The sequence below is a fragment of the Odontomachus brunneus genome, unplaced genomic scaffold, assembly GCF_010583005.1.
Source record: "Odontomachus brunneus isolate Ranch 3 - 2012 unplaced genomic scaffold, Obru_v1 Obru_scaffold_088, whole genome shotgun sequence".
In the NCBI taxonomy this organism is placed as follows: domain Eukaryota; kingdom Metazoa; phylum Arthropoda; class Insecta; order Hymenoptera; family Formicidae; genus Odontomachus; species Odontomachus brunneus.
Window position 1 is genome coordinate 177,781 of NW_022639538.1, and position 18,770 is coordinate 196,550.

General features: G+C 43.3%; 1 protein-coding gene across 5 annotated transcripts in view; it reads left to right on the top strand.

The window, feature by feature from the left end:
* Positions 1-18,770, top strand: part of LOC116848068 (neurexin-1) — a 399,669-nt gene that overhangs the window by 162,363 nt on the left and 218,536 nt on the right. The window lies entirely within an intron of this gene.

The following is an 18,770-nucleotide window of genomic DNA, read 5'->3' on the forward strand; positions in this document are numbered from 1 at the left end:
TCGAATTTTCGGGCTATTGTGCGCGGTTTATTGGCCGGCGCGCGTGTGCGTGGGTATATTTATATATGCATATATATGTGTGTGTGTGTACATGTATAACATAACTGAGTATTATACGTATAACCAATAGCACATTACGCAGGATATTCGATAATATCCGCACTGAAACGGAGCGGTTCGCACTCGTCCGGAAAACACCGCGAAATTTATGAGCCGAGTTGAAAAATTTCGACGCGCGAAGGAAGAGAGAAGGAAGCGCGGTCTCGCACGCGGAATCACACACGTGGAATCACAATCAACACGTTGACCGCCGCATTGGTTTTGGTCGTGGATTTTGTGCAAGAGCTCGATCGAATTTCCAAAGATGTGACAATTCACGTGATGAGGCGCGTTCTATTGCGAGCGATTTTGCGAACGTAATTAATTATGCTTTGTATGTACTTAATGAAACGGCGTCGTGTCACAATACCAGTCAGACTGGTGGCCGTTGTGGCATTCAACATGTTAACATTTTGACGGCCGCTGTCACGTAACTTCATTCCGCGCCAACCGTTTGTTGTCGCCTTATAAAGAAATGCTTGTCGATAATGACAGCCTGTAATTTTGATGTTGTATAAGCTGTGTGTAAAGATGTATTTACACTGAAAGAGAGAGAAAGAGAGAGAGAGAAGAGGAATATTTGAGAAATAAAATATATTTATACAATAATAATTACACTTGCTCTAATATAAAATATTTTCCAAGAATGTACAGACTCTGAATCTAACAGAATTTGCACAAAATAATACAGGATTTCTTAATTAAATTTCTACTTGCACACGAGCACCTAAATCCGAACATTTCGAATAATTAATGGATATATAAAACAATAAATTGGACCTTTTAACGATCTCCATTATGTATGTATTGTCTCATTGACGTTGGAAATGTATACAGAATGTGTGACGCAACGCTCGCGCGCGCGAGTAGAGCTCTTTCATGAAATTGAACAAAACAGCTCCTCCCCACCATTTTGCAAATGACCACGATAATTATTCCTTTATATTGATCCACAGTAACAATATCAGTCTCGTTATTATTACAATAGACGAGTTGGAGAAAGGAGTCTAAACAATTCGATCGCGAATGAAAGCGTGTTGCTCATGTGATCACGTTTGCCGTGCTTTAATCGACCACGACACTCGACTCTTTCACATGGACGACGACGACGAGAGAGCGACATAGACGCGTGCAGAAACGCACGCTAAAAAGTTTGTTATTATTTCATGTCGCTACGTGAATTCGTTCGTGCGTTTGCAGCCGTTTAAAGTCGCGGTGTCGACACTCAGTCTAAGTTCGAAATTCAAAGTTGCGCCCGTATGACACTGCCTTTGTGGAGACTAGTTGATATAAAAAGATTAGTTGGTTACCGGAGTAAGTCGGTAAAACCGATTATTTTCGCTATTTTCTAACAAGTTTTAAAATTAAGCAGGAAAGCTTCGAAGCAATGACATTAGTTGTCACTGTCTTAACAACATGCCTTATAGCTACCGCAACTATACTTTAACTCTCGCGGTTAATCATTTTTCTACGTATAGATGAAGATTTTTCTGTAATAAAACTGTGAAAATGTTAAGATATTCATCATCCTCTTCCTTTCTCCGCGAGCGAAAATCCTTTTATCAAAATATTACGCAAAATTTTAACTACTTTTTTTCTCTCTCTTTGTTTCCTCTCTTTCTTTTCTTCTCTTACACATCTTGCGCACTTACGTGCCGAAAATGAGCGCCTCTTTATTCCGACACTTTGCTCTTTGAAAGTGGAAACGCCTATCTTTCCTTCTCTGCCTCCCTATCTCTTTCTTTCTCTTTCCCTCTTCCTCTATCTATCTGTCTCGCGGAAAAGAGAACATCGAATTTCTACGAGGTGGCATCGCAGGATGCACTACTCCCGAGATGAGAAAAAGTCCGTGTCGTTTCCCGCGGGATCTCGTTACTCCTCGGGCTCTCGGAGAGATTACTCGGCTAATCCCGTATGGACGACGACAGCGTCGTCGAGGATGAGATCGAACGACAGCGTTAATGTCGCTTTTATCGCGCTGCAGGAATTTATTAAATAGGCAATGCTGCCGCGCCGCCAACGCAATCGCAGATACCGTAATGTTTTGACTTCGTAACGCGCGTTTAAACTTGGAAGCGATTCAACGAGGCGAAACGCGCTCGGGGGTTCATCACTCCCCCGGTGTATCGTCCGTAATGAAATATTTACGTTTATAATACGTCGGAAAGAATGCCGGCCAAGGTGGGAGATAACAAAAATCGTTATTTCATATCGCGCGCGCCGTAAAATAATTTATTTTTCGTCAAATAAATCGCATACTTCCATTCAGCGCGGCTTGCCGTTATTAAAATATTAATTGCGATATCAATGACTAGCGCATCGGCGATTTACACGGCCGATCGATGGATTGAGAAACGCAGTCACATTCAGCGCGCGAAAATTGGCGCAATAAATAATTCGTTATTTATGGCCGACCTACTAGTATGGAAATTCTCTCGCAATCTTCTCTCGGCTTGCTCATCTGTTGCAACACTTTTCACTGCATCTAGAGAAAACATCTAAGAAATAAAGAATGTTATTAATGACATATTTGCTTGTATAAAAATAAAAAAAAAAAGAGAATATACATTTTCTGTTTTAATATCTCTCTTTTTATAAATGCAATAACCTTTTATTTAAACAAGAGAATGCAGATTTAAGTGTATGAATATGTTAATAGTACGTTTACAACGAATAAATATTTTATTACTTTTTCTCTTCGTGTATCAAGTTAAGTCACCCTTCTTTCTCGTTCGAAATGGAAGATTAACTGAAATATTCGCTACAAATTTCGCGTGTGTCTCCTTGAAAATATCAATTTCCCACCATTATAAAGTTCGCACTCCTAGCGCTCATAAGCTCCGCCCCTTCGATTCTCATTTTACGAGAAAAAGTTGGGATGAAATCACGAGGGTGAGTCTCAAAAGGGTTAAATGGCTCGCAGGCAAGTGCGCGGATTACGAGCCGCTCGAGAAGATAGATCCCTGTCGCAGGAGTTCACACGTTCGCGATATAAATCAGCCTAACACTTCCGCCTCTTGCGCGCGCTCGCTCGCTCGGGCACTCCGGAAAACTTTTTTAATATTCCATCATGCGACCGGTGGCGGCATTTTTCGATGAACGATCCTCGATCGCGACGCGACACGACGCGACACGACGCGACGAAATCGCGCGAACAGCCGCGGTGCTTACGCCAATTTTACGTCGTCTGGATTTATCGATTTCCTTGCTCCCTCGAGGAAGAGAAGAGAGAGAGAGAGAGAGAGAGAGAGAGAGAGAGAGGGAGAGAATATGTGTGTGTGTGAGAGAGAGAGAGAGAGAGAGAGCTTCTCGATGCGAAAATGGCCGGCCACTCGGCGCTTTGCGAAGCACCGTGGGGCTTGTTTACGTTTATTGGCTGCTTATACCCTTTACTATCGCCGGCGCGTCGCTCTTTCTCCTCGAGAAAGCGTGTATACGGGGTGTTTCCGGCGTATCGAGCAGACTGCGGGAGGCGATAAGTCACGACGAGACTTGCACTTTATTGAGGGGCATGAAAGATACGATCGATACACATCGACGAGGGCGCCGCGTGAATTACGGTTATTGATACGGAATGAAATCCGCGCGCGGCCGTGACGCGGCGCTGTGCTATGCTTTACGGGACGACCTGTAAAGAGGCCTATATTTTACGGTTTAATCAGGGGTGAAACTGCGACGGTCGGCGCCGCGATGCACGCTAATCCTTCACCGTCGACCTCTCCTCGTGTTGAGTGTTTAGAAAAAAAGGAAAAGAAAAGAAGAGGGAAGGAGGGGGAAGAGGGAGGGTAGAAAACGAGCGCTTGTTAACTCCCGAGATCGCTCGTTAAGGATATCGCCGAGCGTGCGCCCCGATATTTGCCCAGCTGACTAAATTCCGCGTTTACATGATTTGTCCTCTATTGACTGTCGACACTGTGTGTGTCTGTGCGCGTATATTCAATATTCGATCAATATTAGTACCGTCGCTCGTGGCGGTTCTACAGCGGCAGGTAATGCGGATCACCGTGAGTCGTGCGCGACGCAAATTTTCCGGATTTTCGCGACGGACGAGAGAGATTCGTTGAAAAGTAGATGTTACCTCGGCTACGCTCGCATGCGGATGAACGCGCGAGAAAGAATCGAGGTTCCTCACGATTGTCCTCGATGAGCTTAACCTTTTCGCTGAGCCGGACGCAAAATTCTACCGTTGCACGCGCTGCACTGCGGCTTAACGTGCGCAATGGACAACAGCGATGATCAGAATTTTTATTTGCGATATCGCGAGGGGAGTGAACGAATTGCTGTTCAGCAGCAACGACGAGCCACCCAGGGATACTTTTATGATTATCACGTCATGAGACAATCGACGACGGAAACTTTATGATTCTTTCAATTGCACTTATAAAGTAAAACTGAATTAATTGTTAAACTTACATCATGCAATAACGTTAACTTTTTGTCGTACTGATGCAGCAAGTTCATCTGAAGTTACACTTAAACTTCTTTTCTGCGTAGTAGCGAAAACAAATTAAAAAAAAAATCGTTCATTGTCTGGACGAGATCTCCCGAGCAGATGGAACAGCCGATCGATTGAGAGGGGATCAATGAATTTTACTAGGTGAGGCCCGCATTCGCGTCACGTGCTTTCAAGTTTTACCGATGGTGAAAAGCAGAGAGAGAGAGAGAGAGAGAGAGAGAGAGAGAGAGAGAGAATGAGGAAGAAACAGAGAGAGGGATAAGACCAGGGAGAGAACGAGGGTGAGCACAGAGCGGCTCGATTCGGCTGCATTCTCACAGGATCGAGCCTCGAAAGTCCTCGGTCGCACATAGTTGCCGTCACGTCTGTTATGCGAGCGAGTCCCGTCCATTCTGCCGGTGGTCACGACGAATGCATCGGATGGAGGTGGCGCGCGCGCCTCCGGAGAGTTCTGCCACTCGCAGAACTCGATATACCCGGCAGCAAGCCGTTCGTAGCCGGGTACAAAATCGTCCGGTGTTTGCGCGCCCGAATACGACTGGTAATTTCCAGCATCGTGTTATGCGAATACCACGCAACGTCGTCACGCGCTCATGCGTGGAATTGTTGTGTTTTGCCGCCTTCACCTTCTCTCCCTTTACGTGTCTTCCTCTGATAACTTGTTCTCGCACCTTGCCCCGGTGCTGCGAGGCATACTCCTGTCCTTCAATTACTTTCACTATTATGACGCGCGTCGCGCAAGCTGATACCCCGTCGAAATATCCTCGACTGCCTAACGTGCTGGGTATTTTTACTGCACGAATTTCTTGGAGTGGAATCTCGCCGAAAAGTGACAGTGTTTTCGCCCGAGGCAATAGCGAAAACATTACCACTTGAAATCGCGGGGGATGAATGTTCGGGGAATTTCATTCAAGCTTAGAGTGGATCCCGACTCCATATCAGCGATGTTTCAATCGATTAGAGTGAATATGCTCCTGTGTGACGATGGAGTGCACCAGATTCGCTCTTCAATTTCGAGTGATAACACTTGCCCAACGATGCAGAGTGCAAAATTTACTCCATACGAGCGAAAAATCACGCAAATACGAGTGACTCGTTGGTCGCTCTACTGTTTGAGTGAAATCGCGCTCCAAGAAATTTAGAGAGTAATGCATGAGTATATAAACTCAAAAATGCCACTGGTATTTAATACTGAGTATTCAGGTACCTAATTAGCAGAGTATCGCAAATATTATCCTGGCAATCGAATACTTGAAATAAAAGATGATTTTCAGCGAAATTGTATATTTTTTCTATATTAGAGTATGTTCTCTTTTTGTTAATCTGCCTATGCAAATATCAAAGTTGCAAGAGAATCACAAAAGCGTCGAGTCGAAGTTTTGCTAAGTATTCCATATTTTATTTCGACATATTCTGATATCAAAATTACATATCTTGTAAAATATGTACTCTTCGCGGACGATACCGTCATATCTTACTGCACTGAGAGAAATGGCTTGGTGAATGACACTATACTTGTTTTATGAAAGTAATATGGTGAATTTATATAAGATATCTGGTTTACATATCCAATATTCTGATTACGATGCCTCGACGCATCTGATAATCAATATCGAGACATTTAGTTGTAGACATCTAGGCAGTTTAATTCTCTCTAGACGTATGATACTATTGATTGCGATAGTTAATTGTTACTCGCTGCGACGTTTCCTTTTTCATCTATACTAATTTGTAAAGACGTCGGTGCTATAAAAGAGTAAACGCTGAAACCGTCAAATATTTGGAAGAATGAGATTTCTTAAAATATGTCGACGAATTTAGAAGTAAATATATGAAGATTATATACAGTAAGTATATGAAAATTATATATAATATGGTTAGATTTTAGGTTAGGTAAGAAGTCTACTCCACAACTGTATTCATAACATTCACCAAATAAATTGTATGCTGTATCAGACGGTTTGGTAAACGTATTTAAGCATTACTGTAATGCTACTTAGACAATACGCTCACCAGATAGTTTGGTATCATTGACTAAATATCTTGTTACACGATTATTCATCATATTGTTTGATAAACCTAAATAGAATTCTGATTACTATCATCAGACATTTCCCTTAGTGTGTGTGTGTGCATAATATAATTTATATGATACTTGAGGAATAATTAAGAAAGAAGAACACTGAGCAAAAATTATTAACTGGATAGCCAACTATCATTTGAGAAGTACCTAAGTAATTTAAGACATATCCAAAAAATCCCAGTGCTCAGAAAATACCAGGTAATACCTAATCGATATCACTAATTATCACTGGTTATTCGCTACGTCCGGACGACCACCGGACCAACGAACGAACGAACGAACAATAACGGTTGAAATCGAATTCTCTTCGTAGCCAAAAAGCTGAAAACAACTTCGCGCAGCTAGCGTGGGAAAGGTATTCCGGTTTACCGCATGTAGTCCGATTTTCGCGTTTCTCGCCGGTGGCGGGTCATCGCGAAGTTTTAGCGGCTAGTTTATACGGCGGCTATCCTCTCGTATCCCTTTCTCAAACGGAGTTTCGCTCCTGAGCCCAGGACCAAGAGGATGGCCGTGCATTAAGAGCCCCGACGCGGGCCACCGCAACGGAGCGTGCGATAGTAAAACGGCGGCTCGTACACACCTCGGCGGTAGTTTCCGCTGAGCGATGTCGTCATGTGTCGCGCCGACGTGACGCAATATACATGCTAATACGATAGCTTGAGCCGGTTCATGAGGTGGATACCGGCGGAAAATGTCGCCGCGCGAGATCGTACCTCTCCCGGCCCTTTGACGCGACTGCGAAAGACGCCGGACGCGGACAGGCGGCCCCGACTGCTCGCCCATGAATTTCAAGTAGCGCTTTTTCGCATCAGGCCGGATGAAGTTTCGTAATTGCGAACTGCCATCGCCCGAAAGCGCGGCCGACTTGGTCGCGTAATAACGCGCGGATATGATAACAGTACACAACTCTCTTCTGTGCGCGCCGCACAGAACTCGAGTTCGAGCCGCGGAAATTCGAGGAAGACGGATGAACATCGCGCGCGGACGTAGACGGAGAAAGAGGGGCAAGAGAGATAGAGAGAGAGAGAGAGAGAGAGAGAGAGAGAGAGAGAGAGAGAGAGGCTCGGCCGCAATTAGGTGCTTGCGCTCTGTGTGCGCAAGCTGCGCGCTCCCGCGGCCAATTTGGCGAAATTCCTCCCTGACGAAAATATCGGGAGAACGTGTGCGTTCCGTAGCGTGTTCCTGCGGTATTAATAACACCCCCGACGTCGTGTTGTAGTCTTTTCGACGCGTTGCCGGAACGTTCAAAAGAACCGGCCGCATTCCCGCTCTCGGCTTTAATGCCGGAACTTTGTTCTCAACAACGATACACAGATAAAGAGCTTTATTGTTTTAAGGTATTTGCCCACGGGCTACAATATTCTCCACAGTTATGAACAAAGAAGGGGTCACGGGCTCTCTATGGTTACGCTTACGATACGCCAGCTAGATTTCTATGCAGATTGCGAGAAGGCGAACCAGCCACCTTCTCCTTCAGTTCTAATTAATAAAGCGAAAATAAAAGAAGATTACCCGGCTTCGCTCATTCATTGACATCAATTCGTAAAATTGGAGAGAGAGAGAGAAAGAGAGAAAGAGAGAGAAGGAGAGAAAGAGACAGAGAAAGAGAGAGAGAGGAAAAGAGAGGGAGGGAGAAAATTGAACTGGCTGTGTGAAATTTCATATGTCGTTATTGTTGTTGTTATTGAATGCGTTATATCGAATCGCGCTCGAAGTTACGGCGAGCTGTGTCGTGAAATCGCCCGCCACGAAGACGACGACGACGACGACGACGACGGTGCCTCTCGCGCGGCAAAAATGTGCGAACCGTTTGCGCGGATTAGCCCGGTAATCCTTTAAATGTACGGAGAATACGACGTGAAGGGATTCGAAAGCGCAGGAACTAAATAAATCGGACGGCGTCCTTAGGTTTTATCCTCCGTCCTACCCCCGAGCCGTAGAGATTTATTAAACCGTATACACTTCCGCATCCACTGCCTTAAGCTTAAGCATCAATACGGTTTATTCTGGCCCCGGTTAGAGAGAGAGAGTTTCCGAAAATTTAAGCTAAACAAACGAGCTCCGCCGCCGTCCCGACGGAAACGGCACGGACTTTGCTTTTAGAAAGCGGCCAGATATTGTGTTAAGGTAATATAACATTTCTTTTGGCTGTTTCGATATGTGTTGTAATTTTCAGTCTTTTCTCTCTCTCTCTCTCTCCCTCTTTGCACTGTAATATTACGCTGTTTAACAGGCTTGACGAAAATTGTGAGTTGTAATTTAATGGACGCGTCGAGAAGGGGCGAGTTTCAAATTGCTCCAAATTGTCGTTTAAACGATATCGCATGGAGGACGCAAGTGAAAGAGCGCGCGACCCGAATTATATTCACATCATTAAAATAAATTAGTGTCCGCGAGAGAGAGAGAGAGAGAGAGAGAGAGAGAGAGAGAGAAAGAGAGAGAGAGAGAGAGAGAGATGCGAAAGTGATACGAAGAAAAACAAACTTTGTCACAAGAGTCACGTTACTCGTCGAATTAACACTTTGACACAACGATGAAAATCGCGTCCTGACGCGATAATTACGATAGTTCGGCAAGATAATTATGATGTTTCGTCGTGACGATGATCGATTGCGTGTAAATAGACAGTACGTGAATTTGCCAGGAATTTTTCTAGTCGAATATAAAAGTTGCATCAATTCACGTGGCACTCGCATTTATCGCATAGAACAACGAAAAAGAAAATAGATGACCAAAATTTGCATGAAACATTTGTCTTGAGAATTTGAATGCAACTTTTGATAAATTTACAGCCGCATGAATGCAACGAAAAGTTTGTACTGTTGTAAACTTGATTTGTACTTGATTGTATTTGATAATTGATAAATTGACGGAGATTGAACGATTATGTCGACAAAATATATTCGCTGCATAGAAGTTTAAAAACATTTTATAATTTCCATCATCCTTTGTTTGTTTTCTGAGCTTGGATCGCGTTTTTCTTGTATTTAGTTCGCGAAACTGAAATGTCGGAATCAAATACAAGGAAAACGCGATCCAAATCCGGAAAGCGAAGTATTGGACGACACCGCGAAAGCCATGAAATACCAAATTTCCGTCATCCATTGCATTGCGTGGTGATAATCGTGAAGGTCTACCTGAGACGTGTTTGCGGATTAGAGGTAAATCGGAGAACGCGCTGTTCCGAACGGACGTTTTGTCGGCGACGTTACGATTTTCACGTAACGTCGATACCGCGTGGTACATTGGCCAGATATCGAGCTTTCTTCCCTCCGTCGGCGTTATCGGCCGTGGGAGAGATCCCTGTGTCGTTTTACACGGATATCCTGGGGTTTCTATCCCCAGCGAGCAACGACATAAGACATTAGACGTCGTGAATACACAGAGTGTCCGGTAACTCACGGAGGAGTCGCGGTGTGCAGATTAGGTTAAATAGAACAAAAAATTTCTCTACTATTTTGCGAACAAACACATACAATTTTAAGCTATTAATAAAAAAAGATTCGTAAATAATTCTGCGCCACATGAGCTGTGATGGCGACGTTTACCGCTGTATGTTTGTACACAGAGAGAACGATTTGTTGAATCAAATAAACGTTTCTTTGGAATAGTCCAAATCAACTTTTTGGTTGACACAACAAAAATATTTCTTTGGAACTAAGCCGTAAATAAATATTTGTGTTACATCAAATAAAATTTTGTTTGATCCATCAAAAAATTCGTTTGGACCATTCCAAAGAAGTGTTTATTTGATTAAAAAAAATCGTTCTCTCTGTATATATTAGATCAAATTGTACAGAAAAGTCCACTACCATTTTTCAAATTACCATGTAGATGTTATCAATTAAAATAGTTATTAATTAAAGAAGATCGGTGCATTAATGTGCACAACTATACATTAGGATTCATAAATGCCCTTACACTTCTGGTATCTGGAGAATTGAACTTTTTTGATCTGACGCATCTTTTTTCAGTAAACGTGAATCGTGATTGTTAGTTACTGAAACCAACAACTAATAGTCACGATTCATGCTTACTGAGAAACGATGCGCCAGATTGAAAAAGTCCAATTCTCCAAATACCGGCAGTGTAAAGGCATTAATGAATCCTAATGTACACCAATGTGTCGCGGCGTCGCGTTTTAACCCCGCCGCGAATTTAATTCTCGCGAGGACCACGCGGGGACGAACACTTCGCTTAGTTCATGCGCTGGTAATTAGCGTGCGCGCGCGCGGCGCATGTTAATTATCCGGCACTTACGTTATACGCGCGAGCACCACGAAATCGGCCGATCGATTCGGTTGAGACGCCACGAAGTGCCAAATGATCCCCAATGGAGCAAAACCAAGCCCGGTACACCAATCTGCTGGATATCGCGTAATTATCTAGGCAGAACGACGCTGTGTGTATATATGTGTAGGTGTGGGTGTGTATGTACGTGTGCGTGGGTGCGAGCACGGAATGCCACGTTTTATGGTAATTACCTCGCGCTCATGGCCGGCACTACTTCGCTTCGGCTTGACGGAACATCGCCTGCCTATCTCTCTCTATCTCTCTCTCTCTCTCTTTTTCTCGTCGACGACGATGTCGTTCCCGGCGACTTTGAGAACAAGCCGCACCCGGTTATCCCTCGACCTAGCTCACGATAAAAATCCAATTTCTCCATCGAGCCGCTGACGACGAGCAGCTGTATCCGCGTATGCGCGTGCGCGCGCGCAAATCCTCGTTGAAAACACGTGGGAGATTATTATGAGACTTCTTTGCTGACTCTTGTAATTCAGCGGCGAATCCCCGCGTTCCAGCTAGGCGCCTGTGAATTTTATGGTTATTCCGTGTAATCGAGACCGGATCGGCGAACGGATGCGCGTCGGAAGAGTCGCTAGGGGACGCTCCGTGTCGAAGTCTACATCGCCGATGCACTCAGAGGAAACAGTGGTAGATCTCTCATCAAAATCACAGTCACCTTCGTGTCCGATCAGATCTTTTTACTGCTCTTCCGAGCAAATAGTAGCGCAACACGCACATAAGAGTGTTATCATTGACGCCGCGGAGCAGCACGAAAATGGTTTGCCCGACTATAATTATTTTATCATGGAAATGTGCTTTGGGAAAAAAAATAACCGTCGAAACGATCGAGTTAAGTGAATTCAATTCCAGGGTTGAATGTGACGAACCAACTACTGTTTTAATTATTTCAGTTTCGTTAATCTTTTACTGCAGATTAAATTTTGCAAGTTAAATTTCTGCGCCTATAGATCGTCGCTCGGACTCGATGTTTATTCAACGCGCGACTACAGTCTGCGCAACAAAATTTACGTAACCCTAAGACTTGGTCCTTTACACCTGATTTTCCTTTTTCCTAAATTTTATCGTAAAACTTATTTAGAATGCTGCAGCCGAGCAATACGTCGACATTCTGCAGTGATTGACCGTTCTCTCATCTCATATGTTATACTGGGAAAAAAATGTTTGCTAGTTGTAATTATAATCACATGGAGAAATAATTACTGTGGTTCAGAAAACTATTTTTTTGTTAAATTTTACTATAACGTCAATATATATGTATATTACCTTGTATGTATATTATGTACTTTATTATGTATCTTATATGTATATTACTATTTTCATGTTACAAGAATCAAAAAATATGGTTGGAGTCGAAAGTAACTATAATTTCAATTAGATCAACAATTTTTTTCTCTCAATATATTCATATTTCAGAAATTAAAGTATGTTATAATTAAAAAAATTCTTGTTTACAATGAAATTTTATGTGTTTCTTGGTAAAATAATTTATTGACAGTCTCTGTCCGCACATTATACTAGAAAAACAAAAACATTGACAAGAATATTTGTGTGAAAAAGAGAACCATAATTTTCTCTGCGCGTGGTCGCAATACCAGAGACTTTTCTCAGTGCAGAATCACGACGATCACGCAGGAGAGAGCCGGCCAATATTTCTCAGGATCGACTGGAGCGCGAGATCGAGCTAACTTTTCGGAGAACTATCGAGTTCTTTCTCAACCCCATCCCTTCCCCTGTCCCTTCCTTCCTTCTCGCGCTCCGCCTTGCATCTTTTATCGCGCGTCGAAGAATACGTTGACAAAGTCGCGCATAAATCGCGGCTAAGTGCGCGCGCCCCAGCGCCCAGGCCGATATACGCGCGCCTTCGCTAATCCGTATTAATCGCCAGCCATTCATTAGGAAGTCAGCAATGGGTGCCGCGTAATTCTGCACCTGGCGCACTCCCGCGATCAATCGCTCGCGCTCGCTCGCTCGCTCGCCCGCCCGTTCGCGGCGCGCCCCTCTTACCATAAATCTTGCCGCTAAACTACCACTATACACCCGCGGAAGACAATGACCAAGTAAGCACGACGGCACCGAACAGCACGCTGTGTGTCCCTACAGGGTGACTCAACGAGAACGTATCTTAGCGGGCAATTCGATGAGAAATAACGTCACCGCGCACTAACGGAGCAAAATACACACTACGCTCCAGTAAACGTCACTTGCTTCAAGTGTTTTATAATTTTATTTGTTCGCCAAGTTTTATGTCCATCACAGGCTCATCATAAGCGCGAAATTCGCTCCAAATATATTCTGAATTCTAGTAGGTCTAGCGTTTCAATCGAGAATGTTGAATTGAAACAAAAGTCGATTCGTTTGCTACATGGGTCGAGTTGACTCTTTCTTCAATATGATTTTGTAATGTTCTTCGTGGAGAAAAATCTTTGACAGTGTAAACGTGCAGTTTGCTTTTAATGAATAAACCAATGTGTTTTGATTAAAGGAAATCTTTGGGATTTCTTACGTCTCAAATTTGGTTCCAAGAACCAACGTTTTCTTCAATCAGAACACGTGGATTTGTTCACTACAAGCAAACTTCATGTTGATACATCAGACTTTTTTTCTTCGTGTTAAAGAGAATTTATTTTTATTGTTAAAGAGAATATGTTTCTTTTGAGAACGTGACAATGAGCTTTTCTAAAATTCGTGATTAATATATTTTCAAACTATTACTCTCTTAAAGTGAATCAGCGAAACATCATTGAAAACAATAAATATACACTAATTTGCAGCTATAAGTACAGCACTGAAACTGCTCAGTGCTATATTTATAACTGATATCAGTGACTATTCACTGATTCACTTTAAAAGAGTATAGAGAACATATTCTCTCGTGAAGATAATCGTTTAAAAAAAGGAAAGCAAACTGAGTAATCGCTTCTCTTAGCAGCAGAATAATATTTTTCTGTATATATACTTCGAACTTTTTTGTATTACCGAATTTGTTTTACTTTCTACGAGTGACTCGTCGATCGTTGTCTCTTGATTAAAAAAAATCCCGTTACCGTTACTGTCACCCATTCTGAAAAATAACTCGTTACCGTTATCGCAACACAAAAAGTAACGATATTTTTAATATTTTTTTCACCAAGTTTTAAAGACCTTTTTTTACGATTCGCTGCCACGAATAAAGTGACGATATAAATTACTACTGCATCTGTTACCGTTATCGTATCAACGAAAAAAAGAAATAATGCCGTTACTGAGATGTCACTGAGGAAAACGTAGCTTAACAGTAATGGTAATTATGTTACACATTACTTCACGAACGCGTCACTTCTCAAACTTGGCTATCGCTAGGCGAAAATCAAATTCAGCTAAATCGTTTCAGAGTCTCTCTCTCTCTCACTCTCTCTCTCTTTCTCACTCTCTAGGGACGCGACGCACTCTTTTCCCCGGATCCACCCTTTCCTCGCGCTCGCAATTTTCTCTCCGTCTTCTATCTCGTACTCGTTAAGCGTCAAGATCCGCTCATTTCGGGCTCGTCATCGTTCGCGGCAAACAAGTCTCCGACGCTCTTTATCCGACTCGAGACGAGGGACACTTAATCGGATCTTGAGATTCCGTTCGAGAAAGAGGTCTTTCGGTCACAGTTGCGCCTCCGTCCCTCTCTCTCTATCTCTCTATCTCTGGCTCTCTCTTTCTCTTTCCCTCTCTCGATTTCCGCCGTTATTTTCCATCTTCCATTGTTATCGCGCCGCGAAACAAAGGTAAACGCGAGTCACGCGGTCGCACGAAAATACCGTAAGACGGGCTTAATGGTGCTGGCGCGTCGCCAAAATCGCGCCGCGGGCTCGAATACACCGATTGAAATGTTCATTACTGTCGCAAATCATCCGGCCGACCCGCGGAAGGAAAAGCTGGCTGTGCTCTGCACACAATAATACGAGAAATCGTCCGAGCAATTCAATTCTCGCTCCGTGGCAACGAAAAGCAGGTCTCGATTAAATAAAGGCTCATATTGATCATCGAATCGATACTCGGATCGCACACGTTGCCACACACGGAAAACGGAAACCGTAGAAAGCTCTAAGATCGTCCTGTTCATGTGGAACAAAGAGTCTTAATTTATTCAAAGCCTTGACTAATTAAACGCTTCGCGGTGTACATTCTCTCTCTCTTTCTCTCTCTCTCCTTATTTCGAAAATTTTGTTCACTGAACTGTGATAATGGTCGAGTGATATAATTGCGACACGCCAGATTCAATACATACATTGAGAAGAAAAAAAGATGAAAACTATTGATTTGGTAGCTACTATACAGGGTGTCTCGCGTAAGACGGACCAAAAGAAAAATATAAGTAGAACACATAAAAGTGACAAAAAATTGTATAGTTCATTTTTCAAACAACTACGTAAAATTTCGAGATATTAATTAAAATAGTTGGACAAATTAGAACGCGCGATGCGACAGGCGAGACATACGGCTTGCAGCGGTCGGCGAAGAAAATGGAAGAACGCACACGTACACGGACGCACATACGGAGCTACTCATTTCAGTATGCCAAACGGCCCACTTCTCTGGCCTATAAGATAGACCCGCGAGCAATCATCCATTTTCTTCACCGGCCGCGGCGAGCCGTATGTCCCGCCTGCCGTGTCGCCGCGCTCTGATATGCTCAACTATTTTAATTAATATCTCGAAATTTTACGTGGTTGTTTGAAAAATGGCCTATATAATTTTTATTCACTTTAATGTGTTCTACTTATATTTTTCTTTTGGTCCGTCTTACGCGGGACACCCTGTATAATGATATATTTATTGAAATTTAAATAGATAGTTGCTTGCATGAAAAGGTACGGTTATTAGAGAATGTATATTTTTTTATACAAAAAGGATTCTTTTGTCAATGTAAGAATATGTATATCAGTATAAGTATGTCATCGAGTAAATATTTTTTATTCTTTAAATATTTTTTCTCTCAGCGTACAAAATCCGTATTCTGAATACTGTCTTCGTGCAAGTCTTGTACAATTTTATTGAGAAAATCAAACACATTTGTTCAGATTAGGAGAAGCTCTAGTCGTTAATTCCGTTTCTTATATCTAAAATCCGTAGAAACAGAAACTTGCGCCTCACGGGATATCGAACCAAGTGTCACGGATACGTTATCCCGAACTGAGCTTCCCATCACGGCTAATCTCTTGTTTAAAAGACAAGCAACATTACCTGTCACGATAATCGCGTGTCGTAAAACGAGTCCTCCCTCCGAGAAAAGTCGACGTCCGCGAGAAAGCGCAAGAGTTTCGGTTGCCCGTGGAGAAAGCCGCCGCGGCCATTGGAAGCAGGGATATCGACAAGCGTATCGAGCGTCACTCCTTCGATCGCTACGGCGCGGCGCGCGGTGGCGCCATCTGCCGCGCGGCACGCGAACGACGTCGAGTGAACGACCTCGCTCAATTGACGCGACGCGGGGACAGGTGCGGGCTCGGTGCGTTACGCGATGGAATGCGGCGTTTGTTTACTTCCGCGTTGTCGCCGGTCAGGGTACCGCGACCCACCCGAGGCTCGCCCGTCTCACTCCATCCCGGCTCGTCAGCGGGAGTTGTGTACACAGCGGAGCGGCGCTTGGCGATACCGCGAAGGACTCGAATGGAAGGACGCAGAGACGCGCGACAAAAAGCGATCTCCTCTCCTCAGCGCTTTGTATACCTTATCGATGACTCCGAAGACTCACTGTGTGGCCGCAGCCGAGAAAACATCGCGACGAACTCATATCGAACGACTCGACGCAACTACACGATGCACGCTCTACCTAACCCTAACCTAACTCTAACCTCTGTCTCTCAGTCGCGGCAGACATCGTCTGGACTTCCTTCCCTTCGTCCCTTCTATCGGTAACGGTAACGAGATCAATATTATTGATACTGTAGATTGCGGAATGTGAGAGTAATCTGTAAAAAGCATGTTTTCCCTCGCTCGATTGCACGAGCGTTGCGAATCTCATTTGTCGCCGTTATTTCATCGTTTCGTGGCGCGCGCGAATACCCTTTGAGTATCGCTCGGCAAACATGGCAAACAATCAGGTGGAAACTTTGGGACGAATCAATTTATTATACATTGTCAGCAGATATGGTTTTATTTTTTATTTTATGCTCCACTTTCTCTCTCTCTCTCTCTCTCTCTCTCTCTCTCTCTCTCTCTCTTGTGATCTCGTCACAAGTTGCAGTTATTATTCCACCTTGACGTGCTTTCATATTTTCGCAGAAATCTTAACGAGAAATATTAAAACCGCAGAATATTATTTTTTTTTAATTAAATAATTTATACACATTTTAAGGTTGAAATTTTCTACATTGTGAGAAAAAATGTTCAGTATTTTTAATTATATAATCACATAGAGAAATAATTACTATAAATTATGAAAAGCATTTTTTTTCTAATTCTACTACAGTGTTGCTGATATAACTTTATATGCGTGTTATTGCTATCATTTTCACGTTAAAACCATCGAGAAGTGTAGTTGAGGCCAAAGATCATTAAAATTTTAATTAGATCAACCATTTCCTTTCTCTCAGTGCATACATTCGTTGTATCTATTTTGTTCAACTGCGTTGAGGACGAATCATCGCGATAAATCCGCTCTCGTCGATTCTCGAAAAACGCGTCGTATCCGAGATGATAGACTAGACTTTTCTGGTGTTTATTATTAAAGTGACCAGATTTCCCAGCTCTAAATTCGGGACACTTCATAAATGTGTGAAGCGGGGGAAGGAGAATAAAAAAATCCGAAAATTATTTGACAATTATTGAAAATGATGACAAATAGATGTCCCGAGTAGCATGAAAAGATCGCAGACGCGCACGCTGTCAATCACGTACACTAAAAGTTCATTAGCGCGCCGAAAGTGCCAAAAGTGCATGAATGTGAACGCGCTAGTGATGCGAACGAGGTCGCGCGTCTACAACGACGCGGTCTACGGCGGACGCCTTAACCAATCGCATTCGTTTCGTACTACGAGGTTGTCATCGTGGTTATTCAATCTGGGCGTTGGTAATGAATCGCGCGAAATGCTCGATCTTTTCGCGCCAAGCAGCAGCCATGGGCACACATCGATCCATATCGCTCCGCGTTTCTCGCGTCTTTTATCCGTCGAAAGTCTCGCACATTAATAAGTCTCGGGAGTGTCGAGAATAGCGATGTGCGATCGCCGGCACATATCGTGAAGACGTCATTTGTAAGTAATCTTCTCGTTTCTCCTCGCGGCCGGTGCTTGTCACGATATGTCACGCCGACATCCCTTATATTTGCTAAAAACATCGACTCGCTCGAGTAGCAATAGAATCGAGCGATCGTCAGATTTATTGAACGGGAATCTGAAATGCGATGACAATCAGAGAGAAAGAGAGAGAGAGATATTCGGGCGGTTGCGACAGCTTGTTAGGAAAAGAGATATGAAGAAAGAAGTATCTCATAGAGCGCATTCTTTTCGGCCGCGGCATCGTTCATACGAGGGTGGTCTGAAAAGTTTCCGACCTAACAAAGATACAAGTCATTTTTTCTGAAAATTGTTTTTTATTTTTCAACATAGTCTCCTTGTAAATCTACACACTTCTCCCAGCGATGCTCCCATCTCTGTAACCCGTCGAAATAGTACTCGGCGTTTTTCTCTGCAAAATAATTGTTCACGAAGGTGATTGCCTCTTCATTTGACGAAAATCTCTGTCCTCCGAGCGCAATTTTTAGATGAGGGAACAAAAAGAAGTCGCTTGGGGCTAGATCTGGTGAGTAAGGTGGATGGTCAAGCAGTTCAAACCGTAATTCGTGGATTTTCGCCATGGCAA